The sequence below is a fragment of the Motacilla alba genome, chromosome 4, assembly GCF_015832195.1.
Source record: "Motacilla alba alba isolate MOTALB_02 chromosome 4, Motacilla_alba_V1.0_pri, whole genome shotgun sequence".
NCBI lineage: Eukaryota > Metazoa > Chordata > Aves > Passeriformes > Motacillidae > Motacilla > Motacilla alba.
This window is the reverse complement of record NC_052019.1, coordinates 42,899,174-42,918,856: the sequence shown is the minus strand read 5'-3', so window position 1 is coordinate 42,918,856 and position 19,683 is coordinate 42,899,174. Positions and strand designations below refer to the sequence as shown.

The following is a 19,683-nucleotide window of genomic DNA, read 5'->3' as shown; positions in this document are numbered from 1 at the left end:
CACGGAGTAGTACAAAGGGTTAAAACATATTATTTGAAGCTCCACAATCTCTTCAATTCCATCACTCATAAGGATAGTTTGGACATAATGAATTTACAAATATGAATTGTGTTTAGCCAACTGCTGCCACACTGACTATTCTTACAGTACTTTTATAGTAACTGCCGTTCTGTCAAAATCCTTGGACACCTTAACTGATTCTAAACAATATTGAGGACATAAGTCACCTGTAAAATTTGCACACTGGGAAAGTGAGATACAGACCCATCGGCAAGTACAGAATTGCTGAGGAACATAGTTGAGTAGCTGTCAGAAGGGGGGGGCTAAAACAACCTGTGGAAAGGGCAGCTCTTTTAAAAATCAGGGCTGGCTCAACTAATTTTTATGCTTACAAAGGAAAACCACATATTTTGAAAAGGTACAAAACTACTTCAACATTAAAATGTAAAACAAGGGTGGGAGTGCAGAACTGGACAAGAAAAGGGGTAGAGGAAAAAAACTGCAGCTAAAAGGAGATAGGGAGATAGCACCAAGACTGCAAGAGAGCAAAACAAACCTCGAGCACATGCTGAAAGACCAGCGAGAAGAAGGAAAAGCAGGGAAGGCAGTAACCAGAAGAGACAGGCAAGAGGAAACTGCATACAGTGACAATCAAGTATCCTACCCAGCTCCTCACAGGAAGGGGAAATGAAAAAAATATGCTTTTTTTCCTGCTGTAAGTTTTCTCCATGCAAATTTTACATTAATGACATTTTGATGCTATAGGATTCAGAAGGAAACTAAAGAAAGTCCAACGGTATTTCCTGTAAACAGCACTGTTGAGCTATAGCTGTTAAGCAGAACACAATGGCACCCAGGTCCCCCCGACCAGGATCGGCAAGGCACAGTCTGAACACTCACTCAGCGTGGCTCCTTCTCCTCAACATGTTCTCATGCAAGCTCACCCAATCTCATTCCTAATCTCAGACACAAGTTTATAGCAACAACCATCTCAAAAATGAAATCTAGATAAATTTATGCACGGGCAGTTTCACTGCTTGTCGTAGTTTTCCCCAAATTGTTTCAGGGAAAACTTGTTTTTCCTGAAGAATTAGGAGCATATTGGGGTACAAAACTGCTCCATGAGAAAAAAAGTAATTCATATACTTTATTTGTATTACATGTAGAGTTATCACTATAAACTAGAATCAGCAACCATAACCATCAAGCATACAACACAATACCTACAACACAACTCAAGAGTGTAACTAAAGTGCAAAGCATACTCCAGCAGCTGCTCCCACCAAACGACAAGTGCAAATCTGCAAAGTAGAAACCAGCCAGCTACAGAACATCCATGCTGCACTGTACTGCCCCATCCCTAATAAAAAAGTATTTACAGAGAATGATAAATTGGTTTCATACAGTGTTTTCATTAGAGAGAAAGTTCCTAATCCTTTTAATCATGATTATAACTTCATGTGTTATATAATGTAAATACATTTGGCAAATCTGAATCCCCCACTTCTACTGCAACACTATTATTCTAATTATAGGAGGATGCTCATCTTTAAGCAATATGATAAATTTTAAAGCAAGCTGATAACTACAAAAATGACTGCAATGTCATCCCACCTGAAAGCAACCTTTCATTACACAGATGTCAACTTTAAGAGCTGCTTATTATCATTAACAAAAGTCTAAAGCATCTGACAAATTTCTTCTGTGTCTTAAGCATACAGCCAGGACAGGAAAAAAAAAAAAAAAACCTCTTTGCTCGTTTAAATAAATTCTTAGAAAGTAATTCAAGAAATAAAATAAGGTCACTTAATTCAGCCACAGGCTATGGTTAAGTCATGTGTTAATCACTTAATAAAACAATAAACAAATCAGACAATCAATAGTAAAACCAGAAATTTTTTGAAGACTAATACACTTCCCATTCAGAAGTGAATGACTACCTGCTTAATATGTTTCCTTACGGTTAGGACATAAATACCTTCTTTCTTTACACAGAGGTTCCACGAAAAACAGCATTCAGAAAGTCAGTCCTGTCTTTTCTTGTTTCAGGTGGTACACTAAACTGAGCCACCTAGAAAGAAAGGCAACAGAGGCACATGGTATCTTGATTTTTACATTGCTGAACTCAAGACACAGCACTGCATTGCTCTTTTCCCTGCACACTTTCCTTCTTCACAAAAAACTTTTTATTGTGCTTTAACAGAAGGTCAATGGCTATCACTTCTCTACTCCAGCACAATGGTGAATTGAAACAAGAACCCATAGCTGTTTAGACCGACAAAGCAACCAGTATGTCTAAGCCAATAAAGCGATTTGTTCATTAAAGCTACTAATAAAGCAACCTTTTGTTAGTCTATGAAACATCAGAAACCTCATAGAATGCATTTAACTATGCTTTTTTAAAAATCACCAACTCAGAAGTTCTAAAATCGGTTAACTTCTCCACTTCCTTAAACTGATAGTAAAATACCTTCATGTTGACTTTTGAAAATGCAGCAAGTGTGACACAAACTTTCCTGCCTATTCATCATCAGAAACATTTAGAGCTTTTGGTGAAGAGATCCCCACTGACAAGAGCTCAAATCCATCATATTAATGCATTATGTAAAGCTTCCTATGCAACACTGACAACCTACACTAGTGACCACCACAGCCATACACAACAAGAACAAAATCATTCAATGGGCACACCCAGTTTGGACCCAAAGATTCATTTGAATTTGACAAACAAAAATGAGAAGAGCTGTAGTTAGCAAAGATCAAAAATGCTTTTAGCACTCGTGTCCATTGCTTTCAATTCAACTGAAACAAAGTCTGAACCTGAGTCCCCAGCACTCAGTGTTGCTGTCTGGAGGGGGGTTTTAACTATTCTCAATAACCAGCACTAACAGGAGGACAATGGCCACAAACTTCCTCCAAACAACATCAGTATTTTTGCCTTGATTTTAGCTGCACTATACCAGCAATCCTTGAAAGCATTAAAATGAAGTCTCCTCCCTTACTCATAATTTCCAGACTTGCTCTGTTAACAGGTAGCTCCATTATTATGTGATTAGAGACTGGGCCACCAAAAAGGAAAGGAAAAAAAAGCCATTTTCCATCTAATTACCATCAGCTAGACAAAAAAAAAGGCCACGCAGGTATTTCCTCTAAACTTTAATGTTTAGAACCTACAAAAGACAATTTTACTAGCAGCAATATACAAGTATCAAAGCTGCATAATGTGTTAACACAGAAAATAAAGCAAAATAGTATGTGACGGTAAAAAGTATATGTACTCTTACTCATATTTAACAGTGAAACTCCCCTTTTCTAGAAGCAATCTGAAGTCATTATTTTGCTGCCGTTTCTCATCTGCATCTTTTCATCAAGCACACTGCAACGACTAGATTTTTTATATGCACAAGAACCCAAGAAAAAAAGCAAGTTTCATCCTTATTACTGAAACTTCTCCAGAACAAGATTCCCATTTGTTACACTGGATACAGCATTTGAATTCTCAGTGAAAGTTCTTGTAACAGAATGACAGTAAAATATTTGTCCCTACCCAGAGATATGTACAATCAGCCAAAGTTCTGTCCTTTGCTATTCAGAAAATATAATCTTTATTTATAAAATAAACAAGTCTGCTATCTAGGACAGAGATAGCATCCCTCCCTCTACACTGTGGCTCTCACTATCAAGCCCTGAGATTATATCCTCCTTCTGGAATTAAGTGCTTATTCTAACAATAACACTTCAATAGCATGTGAAACCTTTCAATTAAACAGTTGTCAAGCAGCCTGATAAGGCACAGAAAAACAACTGATAGCTGAAACAAGTCATACAACAAGTTTTGCAGACTTCCTGGTTCCTGCCAAACAAATAGTTAATCAGTGAGTAGTCAAGAGGCAAACAAATTACTATTAAAATTCATAGCAAAAAGCGACACATCATTTTATTTAATTGTAAAGTTTTGACTATCTTCTAAGGTTTCCACTTAAAGCTTTTTTGGACTTTGGAGCCTTTTGTCTACTATTGCACCACTGACATGTGCTAGCAAAGAAAACAGCAGGACAAGAACTATTAAAAGACACTGATTTTAAAGAGTTACACAATGCTTTTTTCACATTCTCTTTGAGAGAGGATATGACCTTCAAACAGAAATTAGAAGTAATTTAGACATAATATTTTCCTATTTAAGTCCTGAAGTCACACTTTGCTCACTCTCCCTAGCCATACCTGATCAGGTCTTCCAACTATTCTACAGTCTAATATTTATTTAGGCTGACAAGATTCATACAAGAATCAAACAAGAACACAATACACTGTCTAAAATTTGTGATCAACTGCACTTTGCAGTTTGCTTAACTTCCAAAATTAATCCTCTCCTTCAGTTCAATTCTACTCCTCTCACAGTACAAAGGCAGTGGAATTTATGTTCCTAAATGACTTAAGCATACTTGAAAAGTCCCAGTCTTCAGAGATTAACTTCTTGCTCTTAGAAGTAAATAAACAGAAGCTTAGACTAATGACTTTTTATCAATGGAAAATTGACAATTAGTACTTTTCTGAGGCAACAAATATACATGACTAAGAAGTTTGACAAATTTACATTTGTAGCTACCGATGCAGCAAACATTGTGCAAGTGCATAGTTTCCTACAGGTATTCTTATGGCCAAATCTAAGTGTATACTCCAGTGACTGCAGGATCAGACCTAGATTTCATTTATCTTATCTTCACCTGTATTCCAGAGGAGCTAATATGATAATCTATCACTAGTGGCAACAGAAAATTAACCATTGAGTTAAAATGGTTCACAAGAATCTTTAGAATTTTCCTCTGTGATAGCAATCAATTTAACATTAAAAAAACAGCAAAAAAATTTTAAAAGCCTATGGTGATTAAATAAATTACTTAGATAACTTAAATAATAACTAGTATTTTAAACAAACGCTCTAAGTTACATGCCTTTAACACCTTAACAACTCAAGATGTAGCTTGCAAAACCCTTCTATATATTTCTACAAATACTACATTCTTTAAATGTATACATTTATAGGAGTGTTTAAGAAATAGACTCTATAATCTATTCTTATAGATTCTTATTCCTAAACACAATCTATTCATATAGATCTACAAATCACCCAGTTAAATAAAGGCTTTAGAGGCATACAGAAAACGAATAAGGATTAAATTTACTTTTCTTCACAAAAGTACTCACATGGGATGATAATAAAATTGAAGTTCACAATTCACTCTTAACACCACAGACCAAAAAGAAAATTTCAATTACAAGAGCTGAATTTTTGTCTGTTCTGCCTAGTTCCATCAGTTGTAATGCTAACATGGGAAACTTGCTATTTATCATTTCAGACAGATCCTAGTGTTTCTTTATTTTTTTCATGATCCATAACATCAGTAGAGCAAAACTTCAGAGTTGCTAAGCTGATGTTCTAACAATATCAAAAGATGACCACTATACGAGAATTGCCATTTCCTGGAGACACAAATGAGAATTCCTCATCTTTACTTGACTAAGCATCATTTTCACAGGATCAAGCAATTCTTCAGCAAACATGCCCCCAGTATATCCTAAACTTCAGATGCAGTTGCCATTTGTGTGGTTGACTCCAATGATGAAATACCAGTAAGCATTGGTACCCAAACAGCACCTCCACATTTCTACAAGAACAATGACAAAGTGAAGGAGCATCTGTTGTCTTACAGAGGTGAAGTCTTGCAGCAAAAAGTGCTTAAATATAGAAGAAATGTGACCTGAAAAAATGGTCTCTATAGGAACAGAGATCCCCATTTCCAGGGACTATGCCAGAGGCAAGTGACATGAAAGACAAAGAACAGTAGCTGTTCATTGCCCCCTGCAACACAAACACAAGGCAGCACCTAAGGAAATGAGGAGAAGCCACCTTCAAAACACGAGTGACTCTTCAGGCAACAGCCAGCAGATCTGTGGGATTTGTTGAAAAAGGATGCAATGGAGCTGAAAAATTTACAAGGGTTCAAGAAGAAATTGTACAAGTTCTCAGAAGATAAATCATTCAAGAATTTCTGAATAAACAGAAACAACTTCTAGCTCAGAGATTCCATAACTGAAAGTAGCTGGAGAACAAGCATGAAATGAAAAGCATCTAAAATTGATCTTGTTCTCAATGTTCCCCATGAATCCACTTACACATTTTTTTGAGATGGGTCATGCGAAAAATTAGGGAATTTCTGGGTTCCTGGAAAAGATTTTCTCTTTTATGGCTATCAGACACAGAATACTAGGCTAGAAAGAACACATGCCAGTGTGAACCAGTGGGTCAATTTTTCTAGAATACATTTAAAACTATTAATTAAACACAATTTAAAACAGAACATTTCAATAAAAATATAGAAGAAGTATTTTCACTTTTGGACACCTCTCCCAAAACTGCCATCTTGATAGAAGATATTACACTCAAATGTTTTAATGGGCTTGACCTTTCATTCAAAATATTAGTTACAAAATTATATTCCTACTGGAATAACATTATTGATTATTCTCCACTAAAACATCTACAGCAGTTTCATGGCTTTGCCTCCTAAACACTGTATCTGTGCAAGCACTTACTGGGCAACAGAACAGTTCTACCACTGAACAGTTCCAGCTGCCATTTTTCTCTAGAGAAAAGCTAAATTACTCACTTCGGGTTTATTTGCAGGTTGTTTTCCCTCCCAAAAACAAACAAACAAACAAAAAAAAAAAAGGAAAAATAAGTCACAGGCATCAGGCTACTCACTAATTAGGAAGTCCTCTACAGCCTGTTTGTTTCCTTTTCACTGCACATCTCAGTGTTTCTGCCATCCAAATTCAAGATCTTCTAGACAATGCACTCAAAGTGTAAGACTACTTGAGCACAAAAGTTTCTCAGCTGCCAGCACTCCACTACACAATTTGGGGGAATAGAACAGATCTAACAAACCTAAACTACCAACGCTTCAGAGAAAACATGGTACTTTTGCATTTTCTCATTTTATTAGCAGAAATCAGAACTGAGTGATTCCACAGGAACAAGAGAAAAAATATTTATCAATAATAAAAAGTTACATTCACCTCCTACTAAAAACACCTAGTGAGAAAACACAGAACTTACCTACATTTGAAAGAGCCAATAAATATGATTTAATGTGTTACAAACAAATAAGCCATTCATGCATAGCAAGCTAGCTGAAACAATTGTTTGGAGAAAATGACTGTAAAACATATGCAGGTTTTTATCAGAGAATTTACACAGCATGGTTTCTGGAAAGGAAACCATGCTTTTTTAGGCTAGTAGAATTTTAGAATAACAACAATGAACTAGGGAGAAATTGCTGAAAGAAAGACTATCGAAAAACCTCCCTCAAAGTCTCAAGGGGCCATTAAGTAAAATTAATATTGGTGTTAGGGGAAAACATTTGTGTTTAGATGCCAGTAGTAAAGCATCAAAAGAAAAAGTAGTAAGTGGTCTGTTAATTTGCAGAAAAGGGTTAACAGCAGAAGGCCACAGTTCTGCACTAGAACTGCACCACATATTCCCTAATGGTCAAGAAAGCAAAAGGTGGCAAAACTCATTCACATAAAAGCTATTAAGGTTAAGATAAGAGAAGGAACCTTATGCATTTCATGTAGTCTAACCAAGCTAGATAAAATGGAAAATACATGACAGACAAAGAAAATAATTAGTAATCAAAGTATTGTGTGTCCAGGTGAATATTTTACTCACCAATTTCCTGGACCTTAACAACAAATTCAGAAAGAAACATGTTGACTCTTGATAGTCCATAGAAGAATAATACTCAGTAAAAAAAAAAAAATTAGGATGTGCATTAAATATTTTGGGGAATATTATAATTGGTACATTACAAACTCAATGCAGCACTTTAAATAGACACTTTGTAAATATACAGCACTCCTAGGCAGACATAAAAAATGGTTTGAAATGTAGTTAAACTAAAAGTTAAACAAGGTGACATTTAGTAACAAGCATCTTAAAGGGGAAGCCAAAAACCATCAGAAAGTTTGGGTATGTTGATTGTAGCTGAGAGATGCAGAAGAATATACAGGAAAAAGTATAGGGGGAAAAAACCACTAAGAACCTTGAATTTAACTGGATTTTTATAACAAAAATAATATAATCAACTAAACTGGGGTTAAAGCATCACAAATAAAGTAAAGAAGAACATAACTACTTGAAGTTTTATACATGAAACTTTCCAGTGCCACAATACATCTCTGTGAAAAGTGATTCTGAAAACAAAGATACACACACCTTATAATGAAATCCCACTGCTTTTCTGGAGATGGCAACTGATAGGCAGAAAGAACAGAGCAAAAGTTAAACTCTCAGCTTCACAATCAGTAGAATTCTTGAATGCAAATTTTTCCCCCCTTAGGCAGCAGCCACAAAGCACAGCTCCGCCACCAGAGCAGCACATGCTGCCTCTACCCCAGCTAGCAGGTAGGTTATATGGGGAATGGTGTAATAGTCAGGCTGCAGGATCTGACATGTTGTGATAAGGGAGGTCACAGGAGATAACAGGACAGTAATCAGGACTGTTACTGCAGTGATGGGATACAGCAGCAGACGGAGGACCCAAATCCACAGGAAACTAGGTTTTGTTAGCTCTGCTGCTCACAGAACAATTTGTTTCCCTTGTGTTTTACAGATTTGAATACTAATTTTTCTGTACATTGCAGCTTTGATCACTGTGTTAAATGTAGCTCTACTGAATAAAAGGATTAGTTTGTCCAGATTGGCATGCTTATGACTGTGATGTGAAGAGAACTCCAGGGAAAAACCTTTGAAGATCAAGCACATGCTGTATTTTAAAGGCTGAATTGGCAGTAGTGTTGAAGGTGGTTTATATCATGCATATAGTTTACAGCATGATACATATGACAATACTTTTGCAGTTTAGTACAAGGGTTGTAAACACTTTCAGATTACTTAAATTTGTCCTGCTGTTAAAAGGGTCAATACCACTCTCTCCTTACTGAAAAGGCCAAGAAGTCAGGCAAGAGGAGCACTCACGTTGGTTCACAAACAGCTGGATTTCAGAAGTGGACAGCACAAAAAGCAAAAGAAGGGACAGGAGGAACAAGAGTAGCCCTTTTGGTTATAGCACGTGCTCCAGACTGGTTTCAGCAGATCATCAAACCACAGCCATGAGGTTTCAGGGCACAGTTAAGCTGATCTAATAGCCAGCCAGTGCCCAAAGGATTCACTGCCAGCTGTGCATCCCCTGTGCCAGCTCTAACGCACATTCTGTGTCACACTGAGCCAACTCAATTTGCTTTTTAGTTCTCTTCTCACTTAAATTCAGGGAACTGAAATCATAGAAAACCAATAGCACAAAATTAGTTTGAATAATCTTAACAAAAAATTAGATTAAACCAATAGCTAGTGCAGAAAGACATATGGAGAGGAGAAGCTGTTGGGAGCCATTCTTACAGTGGCAACTAAGCAAGTCAAATACAATATGAAATGACAACCCCATAAAGGACAAGTGAATATAACACTTCAACCTTTCTAACATTTGAAATTATTCTATGAAGGAAGGGTAAAATGTTTAATGATGAGTTTCTCCTTTTAAATCTTTGCTAGGTCGTGCCTAACCTACGCCATCAATTTTGTTCCCACCACTCTGCAGTGTAAACAAACAATAGGAATGAGAAGGACCAAAACGTTAACATTTCTTTTGTGCCACTAAACAAGCTTTTGTTTTTCCAGTCATTCCCAGCACCCCTTTGAAAGGTTCCCACAGCCCGTGTAAACAACCACAAGCTGAGCGGGATGACTGTACATACCTCCTACATAGGCAGGCAGCAACCCCAGCATGCAGCTCCCCTCACTAGACAGCCACACAGCCACCCCATGACAGGGGACACCACCCACCTCTACTCTTCAAACACAACTCCTGCCTGTGCTCCTGACTCACACCGAGTGTTATCTACTGCTCCCACCAAATGTCAGTAATGGTGGAGCTGAAGTTTGACCCTCAATTATTCCACTATCAGCCCACTACTTTTCTGTAGCGTATCAGGAATTACTTGACTTCAAAACAGGCAAGCCTAACAGTGTTCAAAGCACAAATAACAATGGATTCACCACAGCAATAAGCTATAAAGCTGGGAATACAATACACAACCTGAAATCACAGAATCAGAGAGTGGTTTGGGTTGGAAGGGACCTTAAAGGTCATGCAATTCCAACCCTTTTGCCATGGGCAGGGACACCTTCCCCCTATACCAGGTTTTTCAAAGCCCCAATCAGCCTGGCCTCAAAGATGAGATGAAAACGCAGGATGTCCTGGAAACAAACTAAATGTAACTGGGCATGTCAAAGTTGTTCTGCTACAGCAAGCCATGTCTAAGAAATGCTCTAATTGTAGTGCACTCAGCTGTGTTAAACTTTCAAATTTAGGTTGAACATCTGGACAACGTAAGGAAGCAGCCATTATGGAGATAATCATGGCTATTAACAGAAACATTTCTGTATTATAATATTGCAAAATGTAAAGTTCAGCCACCTGTATATTAGAGCCCACCTAAGATACTATAAGTAGGACTTCTTTCACACATATAATCACTGCCCTGAAGACACATAATGTCAAAACATGGTTAGCATTACTACCATACTACTCAGGGGCTACCAAAGCCTGCATGCTACTCTTGACACGTTTCATGAACACCAAGTGGCTTTTCAGGGCTGTGTATCACACAGTTGGTAGAGTGGAGCAAGTGCAGGGCAGCACAAAGTCCAGGAAGCTGGGAGTCAAGCAGTGACCAAGTCTAGCTCTTACTCAGACCACCAACAGCACAGTCAGAATCCACCTGCTGCCACAGATAACACAACTAACACACCATGAAAGCAGAGGGATTTAACTGCCCACTTCCAGCAGAGGCTTATCATAAGGGTCATGTCTGCCCCATCTTGGCTACACAGACAAGTTTAAATACGGGCCAGGTGGGGAAAGCATAGCAGGTTTGATCATTGTCTCCATCCCTATCAACTCTTGCAGCAAATAGCAAGTTAGGAGAAAAGCAATCCCCAAACACAGTGCCCCATACAAATCCATTATTTCAAACTCATTCTTGCTGCAAGATCAAATAGGGACTGCTGTTTAGGTATGTGGAGAAAGAAACATTTCCTGGCAAAAAAAACAAAAAACAAAAAACAAAAACAAAACAAACAAAACCCCAAAAAACCCACTGAAAATCACAGCAACTCTGCCTTAGCGTGCTTTAAAGGATGCTGAAGATTAGCCCTCAAGATCCATAAAAATTGTCACTATTGTACTCTGTAGTAAAGAAAAAAAAGAGTTACCTGTCACTGCAGTGATCCACCCACTCAGAGAAATGCCACAGATCTGCAGACACACTCATCAGCTCTGGCAACAGCAGATGAAACTGCCACAGCAGAATGCAGAAACAAACGTTTAAAATAACTTAGACAAGGGTATCTCCAGGATCACAGTTTCAGGACCCTTTTCTGTTGTGCTAGATCATCTCCTGCTTTGAGTATCATTGCATGAATTAAAACAAAATGACAAGATATAAACAGCAAGAGAGGCAGACACTAAAACAAACTGCAGGTTTACTGGCCCAAGCTCAGGGCCACAACCAACACAGCTTAGCAAAGACATAGACAATGGTGAAGCAAAGGTGAAGACATCCTGTTTTCAACAGAGATTCAGCACTATACCAAGCTGTGTGGGGTCACACTTGCCACAAAAGATGAGTAACATTTCCTCAGAGAGATCTGAATCCATAGCTGTAGTTTTGGTTATTATTTAATGGTTACAGCCCTGAACACTAAAGAAAATACTCTCTAGTATATTCTAAAGCCTTATTAGGCAATGAAGAAGTCAACAAAAGCAATGTACCCACTACTGTCAGGTCTTACAAAGAAATGCTAGATTTTGCAGCTACTGCAATAGCTAGTGAGCAACTTCTCAAGCATGAAGTATGCTACAATGCTGAAAAGGCTTACACTTGCCAGGGAACACACTGAGCAGCTTACCCTCCTAAAAAGGGAACTTGAGGAAAAGCTTCAGACCTTTTCTTCCCCATTGGCTTATGATGCTTTGGGCTTGTTAGTCATTTAGTAAGACAAGTAGCTTGTCCTGAAGTAGCCTGTTCAGTTCTGAATTCCCTATGACTACTGTCATTGCCGCAGATATATACGGACACACATTCTATCCTATAAAACACATCAGATATTTTACATAAAGACAGTAATAACCTTTCACATGCCATTTTGCAATACAGCAAACTAACTCCCTATAAGCGTAGGCAAGTCCTGCATGCTACAGCAGATCTAAATGTAAAGTTTCACCTTTAGGAAAACATGGTAGAATTTATCCTGAAAAGCACATGCTCCAAAAGTATCCACCAGCATCGTGAGAACACAGAGCTAATGTGTGCAGTAAGGACATTATGACGGTCAAAGAGGGCAGAGTTTAAGTAGATACTGTCAACAACACACACCCAGGGTTTGCAGCTCCTGTCCTTCTGAAATTCACAGCAGTTGCCACAACCTACACGAACACAAAGTCACAGCTCAGCAGCTCTGACTCTGCATGACCAAATTAAGGAATCCTTCAATCTATCAAAAGGACCCACCAAAAGTTCATGTGCAATTGAGTCTCCACCACCACCCTTAAGTTCTTTGATAAACCCACCAAGGAAAAACAGTGGGGAAGTCTCTAGAAACCTGTATCATGTAAAGGTTACCTCCCACATTCCAAGCCATCCAGAGCAACATTTCTTAAGGATGAAGTGCTGAAGAGGGAGAACAACAAGCTCTGACATTGGACCAAGAAACTGAGGAACGGGAGAAGGGTACATAGCAACAAGTACAACGATTATCCCAGAATCAGTTCGGATTTTTTATTTTCAAAGAGAGACCCATGTGTAAAGAGGGAGAACTGGCAGGGGAAAGATTTAATTTATTATTACAATCCAGGATACTGGAGTGGTGAGATTCATTGATTGAGGTTTATGAGGAGTTTAAGGGGCAATTATTGCAACTCTATTGCAACAGTCTTCTAACCTCCCACTCGCCACAGCTCCAGCTCCACAAGGCCAGGTCTCACCACAGCACATGTATGCCTCTCAGCTCCACCCTAGGGCAGCCCTCTTGCCTCGGTAAGGAGGCAGAGCTTGTGCTTAGAAAGTGTTCAGCAGTATGCCCTGCCCTCTCGAGTGCAATTCATCTCAGCCTGCTCATGCTGAAGAGTTCACAGACCTCCCAGTGCTGCTTCACCAGAGCAGCATCAGGCAGGTCACGCCATCTGCACCGCTGAAAGGTTTTCAAGCAAAAAAACATTTCACAACATCCACATTTTGGACAACTCTGAATAGCCAGCCTTTGAACAGGAAGCATTACTTAATTACCTCAGAGCTGTCCCTCTGCTGTAAGCAGCCATCCAGTCTCAGGTCACAAGACAAACTAGACTCACCTAGGCCAGCTTAGGAGGCACTACCCACAAGAGGCTTCTATGATACTGGAGCTTGGAGACCAAGCAATTTCAAGAAACCCTTTCCTTTCCCCTCCACGTCCCAATGACCCCTACCCACAAAACATCTAAGTACATCAATATGTTAATCAGTTTCATAACAATGTATTTGGATTACAAAAACCCAAACATCACTCGACCTTTTATGAGAGTTTTAAAGGGAAACTGGTTTTCTTTTTTTTTTTCAATATAAGCTGAGGTAAATACCATTGCAAAATGTATCATACTGGTATAACTCTAAATTACAGTCAAAACTGAAAACAGCACATACTTTTTTATTTGGTTGGGTTTTTTCCTTGTTTTATATCTTAATTAAAACATGCCATGCTTCTCTATTTTATGGCCATATTTATGTTGCATCAGAAAACTTGACAAATTTTACTTGTTCCTAGTGCCACAGCCACCACCAATCATGCTGAAGGGATTTGGACTGGGAAAGAAGAACTGTTTGAGGGCAAATCTTGTTCTTGCAGCTACCTGCAAGCACACAGCTGCTGAAACCATCACACCAGAAGTGTGCCACCAAAACAGTACACACCAACACTTCATCCTCCAGCACAAAGCAAAGCCAACTATCTCAGCTCAAGACTCAGGCAAAGCTTACCTGAACTAAGCAAGCTAGTTTTGGACAATATTTCACACACCTCCTCTTACCAACCAGCTGTGGGTGTTGTATCCTCTAGCTGATGGTAACATCCTCAATTGCCCCAGCAAATGAAAAGATGTCTGCTGGTAGGTTAGGCATGACATTATAGAAAAAAATGCATTGTTTCACCCTTGTAAAAATAACTGCAATTGTTTCAGAGAACACTGAGAAAACAAAATAGAGAAGAGTTCCTGAATTACACAGATCTGTCTATTTAGCAAAAATGAGCAGTCTTGAGGAGATGAACTCATATTTTTTGCCATAGTGAGCATGAACAAAACTGAATGCAGTAATTCCTTTTACTCTGACATTCCCTACTTTTGAAGTACTTGACATTACAGATGTAAATCATGTCCACATTACTGACAAAAAAACCTAGCAAGGATCTATTAGAAAATACATGACTGCAGTGTATGCACTGATACAGGACAAACACTGGAGTAGCTAACCAGAGCCACTGCAACAAAGACCCAGGTAGGATTCACAGCATTGCAACAGTTTAATTACACCCATTCCCTCTTCCTGCACAAGAAATGTCCCCTCAGAAGTGAGCCACAATGCCTCTCGCAATCATTACAGCCAGAAAACATCTTGCATATGCAAAACTCTCAAAGAAGAAAAGCACATGTGTAGTTTAATGTTTAAGTAAGAGCCTTATCAAGCTGTTATATTTATTGATTTTGGCTGAACAGAGAAAGTAGCCAAAAATTGATTACTTCATTATTTCACCAATAATCTTTACAAAGCAAAAGACGGAGAACCACCTTTCATTTTCTACTGAATACAAAACTGTGATAGGTGAGGAGTGGACAGGGATTTAGTATTCTTCCTCTCTCCTAACACAGGAATAAGAAGGTACCCAATACACCTGACAACACGTTTATTCACAGTCACTTCAAAACAAGGACTTGTCCATTCCTCCCTCAAAGCCACCAAACACGTTCACCCGAGAGGAAGCCACTAAGGGCTGCCAAATGCACAGAAGCGACACAGCCCTGAAGTAAACACTGATAGCAGTCAGCAGGGTGCTCTGGGACTGGGACCTGTAAGCATCCAGGGCAGCCTACAGTCTTTTGCAGACATCCTCTGGGCTAAACTGTCCTTGCTTGATTTAGCCAGAAGAGCCTGAGTAATAACCAGCGGCGGTACCACCACAAAGCAAGATCAAGAAGTTTGTAAACAATAAGTCAGTTTCCATGCTTACGTGGGTCTAAGTCTTCATCAGACTAATAGCTAAAATCTTTGTAGCCTTTGCTACAAGACACTATCTTAATGTCCATAGCACGGATCGCAGTAAATAGATTTTGTCTATCCAGTGAATACTTAGAGCATTTCAGTACTGAACCATCCATCAGTTTCCACAAATTGACTAAAGCACAATACTTTGTTGTGGAAGAGCATTTTCATGAGCAATTGATGCAATGTTTATCATGTCTTTCCAGAATTACCTGACATACACAGTCCACATATGACAAGGCTGAAGCAGCTCTGCAGATAAGGTCTTTATGCTGCTTTTATTTCAAGTGTAATGTACATGCAGCCATTGCATGTGCTCTTCACAAAAAGATTCGGAATATTAAACATGTTCATTAAATACTGTCCAAATTTTAAAAACTCTGTTTATTTTAAAGAGACAGAAGAGTAGCATTCCTCTCTGTTTAATAACATTGCCTGGCCTAAATCATCACACACCATTCCTTTCTTTTCCTGGTTCAGAGACAACAAATTCTGTTGAAGTAATGAACAAAACTTTTGCAAAGTACCTCATGCATACATAAGGGGAAGTGAAGTTAATTTGTCAGCCTAAGTCTAAAGATAAAAATTATGTCTTTCCCTAAGCTAAAAAGTTAGTTGTTTTAAAAGCTTTTCTAACAGTTAATGCAAATGAAAATCACATGCCTTCTAATAAACATTTATGTTTCCAAACAGACACCGGTGTATTAGTAAATTATTCAGCTTGAACAAAGAACCTACACTGATTAGACATAAGCTGCAATAGAAGGAAAAATCTAAACCTTGACCAAAAAAAAAATTTAAAAATATGAAGGGATATATCTTTTTGAGATATTTATGAACCTGAAACACCAACAAGAACACATAACTGCAATCAAGAGGCAGAACCAGGCTGCCATTAATAACTAGATGATGATGGAGAAAGGGCAGGAAGTACCTTAAAACAAGTGTAATCACCACATGAAAAAAAAGACATAGTGTCATTTTGCTCCTGTATTAAATGCAGTAAAGAACTGACCATCTCCTTAACACTGTGGCCTGAAGAGAATACAACTTCCTTTCCTAGCCACTGAGATCTGTGATCAAGAAAAGCTGGGAATGAACCAAATGTAGTGTTCAACTTCTTTACACCCCTTTTCAAAACAGCAACGATGACAGAAAACTTAAGATAGATACTTCAAACTAAAGAAAATTAATCTTCTTACCTTCAGCAAACTGGGTCTCAAAATGAAATTGTGAAAGGTCAGGTGCCCTGCCTACCTTAAAATTCCCACTGATGTCTAGGTTTTCCCCTGAGTTTTCTGAGGCTGTCTCCTCAGCAGAATGGACAAATATACAGCTGGGAAACAGGCAGTGAGTGCTCTCAAAAGTGTAGCACAAACTGAAGCACAGAGCAAGCATCCATAGGTGGAATGCTGGAGTAAGGCCTTCTGTTCACACCCATATATTTCAGCAACCGTGTACATTTCTGCTATGTTTTGTTTTCCTCTGCTTTCAATTGCATCTGGTAAAGAAAGCGCAGGAGAGCAGGCGCCTAGCAACTGGCCCACAGGATGTTCACAAGCTGTACACTCTTCTTTTAATGAAAAGCCCAACAAACCCTACAACCTTCCTTCAAAGTCTTTCTAGACTCCTTCCAGGAAGATGTGGAGAGGACTCATGCAGACAACAGTTTTCACACAAGAGTTACAATTTCTGGATCTCTGTCTGAACACTGTCTCATCAAATAAACAACATTCAACCTACTCTCTTCATTTTTTAGTACATCCTCCTCATATGTAACAAATTGCTATATAAATTTTAACACCCAAATAGTACAATTTAACACTAGCAGACACAATTGTTTCTTCCCCAACAAGCGACGGAGGTGTTGTTTTCTTCAGTTAAAAGAAAGTTAAGATACTCTATTAAAACACTTCAGTGTTTGATACAGTTTTTGCTCAGCGGGAAATTAAGCACGGAGCGGAAATGCTAAAAAGCAAAGCGAAACAGGACCCAAGCAAACACAGTCCCATTCCCAAACTAGACCCTTCTTTCCCCAGTCCCGCAGTAAGGTCTGGAGTAAAAGCAAGAGCACTCTCGTGCCTCGAGAAGCAGCAACTACTCCGATAAACAGGAAGAGCCAACGCTACTCCTGACTTTTAAAAACACATTCAAAATACTTTACATGGAAAATAAGCAACTCTTCAATAACGTTTTTCCGCGACAAGAAGAGCTACATTTTCCACCCAAGTGTTATGTAAATGAGCGGGCAGGAGGGAGCCGCGGGGTCTGTTAGCAGCCACTCAATCTATAGAGAGAAGGAAAACGGGGGAGCGGGGTGGGGGATGTCTGAAACCCTCGGTGCTCACAGCACGGCGGCCGTGCCCTCCGCTCCCAACCTTGCACAACTTTCCGCCGCGGCAGTTCCGCTCGGCTCCCCGGGCGGGGACGGGACGGAGGGGTCCGAGCCCTCCGCCCGCCCGCCCGCCGCCTTTGTTCGCGGGGGCCGCTGCTCCCGGCACAAAGCGGGCGGCAGAACTTGCGGAGGAGACCTCGGCCCTCCCTGGGGGCCGTGGCGGAGCTCCCCCCCCTCCTCCCGCCCCGTCTCCGCGGCGGGCGGGAGCGGCGCGTGGACCGCGGGGCAGCAGACCGTGCGCGGCCGGCAACGTGAGCCGCATGGGAAACGGAGGCCGCCGGCGCCGCGCCCCCCGCCCCGGCCCCCCGCCCGCTCCGCCGGCAGCGCCGGGGCACCCAGCCCCTTCCCAAGGCGGCTCCTCCCGCTCGCACTCACTTTTCGGGACGGGCTCCGCTGGGCTCTCCCTCCGCTCGCGGCGCGCGCGCCTTCCCGCCGGCGGGGCGATGCGGGCGGCGAGGCGGAGCCCCCCTCCCCCGGCGGGAGGGGGTCCGCTGCCCCCCCCGCCCCGGGGCTGCCGCCGGGGGCCGGGTGACTTCAAAGGGGCAGGCGGGTCCAGCCGCCCCCCGCCCCGGGCGGGCTGCGGACTGGTGGCCCTCGAGGACTCCCGCCGGCTGCGGCTGTCCCGGCGGCGGATCAGGTGCGCCGCCGCGTCCTCTCACATGGAGCCACCGCCTCGCCGCCCCTCGGCGCCCCCCGGGCCGGTCCCTGCACCGCCGCCGGCCGGGAGGCGAGTGGCTCGGGCCGCGGCCCCCGCCCCCCTCTCCCTCTCATGCACCGCGGGCGCCGCCGGGCCCCGGCTCCAGCGGCGGGGGGGCCGTCAGGGCCCCAGCTGGGCGGCGCGGCGGGGCAGCCGGGCGGCGGGGCTCGGCGCCGCGACCGCTCCGCTCTGCGGCATGTGGGGGGAGCGGCGGCGCGGGGCGCTGGGCGGCGAGGCAGGGCCGGGCCGGGGACGCCGGGCGCGGTGGGGGGAGCGGCGGCAGCAGCGCCCCGGGATCCGCTCGCTTCCTGCGGCGCCGGGAGGGGGCGGGGAGGGCGGGCGGGAGAGGGAGCGAGCGCGGCGGCGGCGCGGGCGGATGACAGCGGTAACCCGGCAACGGGGCCCGCCCCGCCCCGGTGCTGGCGCGCAGCGATGATGCCGAGGGCGGGCGAGGCGGAGCCGCGCAGGTCCCGCCGCGGCCGCGCGGTTCAGTCCGGGACAAGGGGGCGGCCCCGGGTCCGGCCCGCCCTTTCCCGCCATGGGAACGGCCGATGCTGGGACGATCGCGGCTACGCGCCGCTCCGTGCCCGGCCGCCGCTCGGTTTGTCCGGGAGCCGGCGATGGGAAGTGCTAGTCACCTTTGGTGCTTCCAGAAACTGGGGCTCACCTGTCCCTAGCAGCACTTTCTCAGTCGGGCTCCGGGCGCCGCGAACCCATTAACGGGAATGATGGTTAGTTACCCCGTCCCTGCTCTCCTAAGGTTAAACCAAGCGTTATTTACAAGAGCCTCTAACAGAATCACAGAATCAATTCGATTGGAAAAAGACCCCTGAGTTCATCGAGTTCAACCTATGACCGAACTCCGCCATGGTCAAGTAGACCTAGCCCTGAGTGCCACATCCAGTCATTCCTTAAACACCTCCAGGGACCCCACCGCCTCCCTAGGCAGCCCTTTCCAAACTACTCTTTGTGTGAAGAAATTCCTCCGGGTGTCCAAACTAAACGTCCCCTGGTGCGGCTTAAGACTGTCCTCTTGTCATGTTGCTGGTTGTCTGGGAGAAGAGACTGACCCTTATCTGGCTACACTCTCCTTTCAGGCAGTTTTAGAGTGATACGGTCACCCCAAGCCTTCTTTTCTCCAAGCGAAACAACCGCAGCTCCCTCAGCCACTCGTCACAGGACT

The 19,683-nt window shown here is 42.1% G+C and overlaps 1 protein-coding gene across 1 annotated transcript in view; it reads right to left on the bottom strand.

Moving 5' to 3' along the window:
* FBXW7 (F-box and WD repeat domain containing 7) overlaps nt 1-18,302 on the bottom strand; it is a 176,071-nt gene extending 157,769 nt beyond the window's left edge. Inside the window, exon 1 of the mRNA XM_038136409.1 lies at nt 18,179-18,302. The gene's annotated coding sequence lies outside the window, so the exon portion shown is untranslated. The remainder of the gene's footprint in view (nt 1-18,178) is intronic.
* Between the last annotated feature and the right edge of the window lie 1,381 nt (nt 18,303-19,683).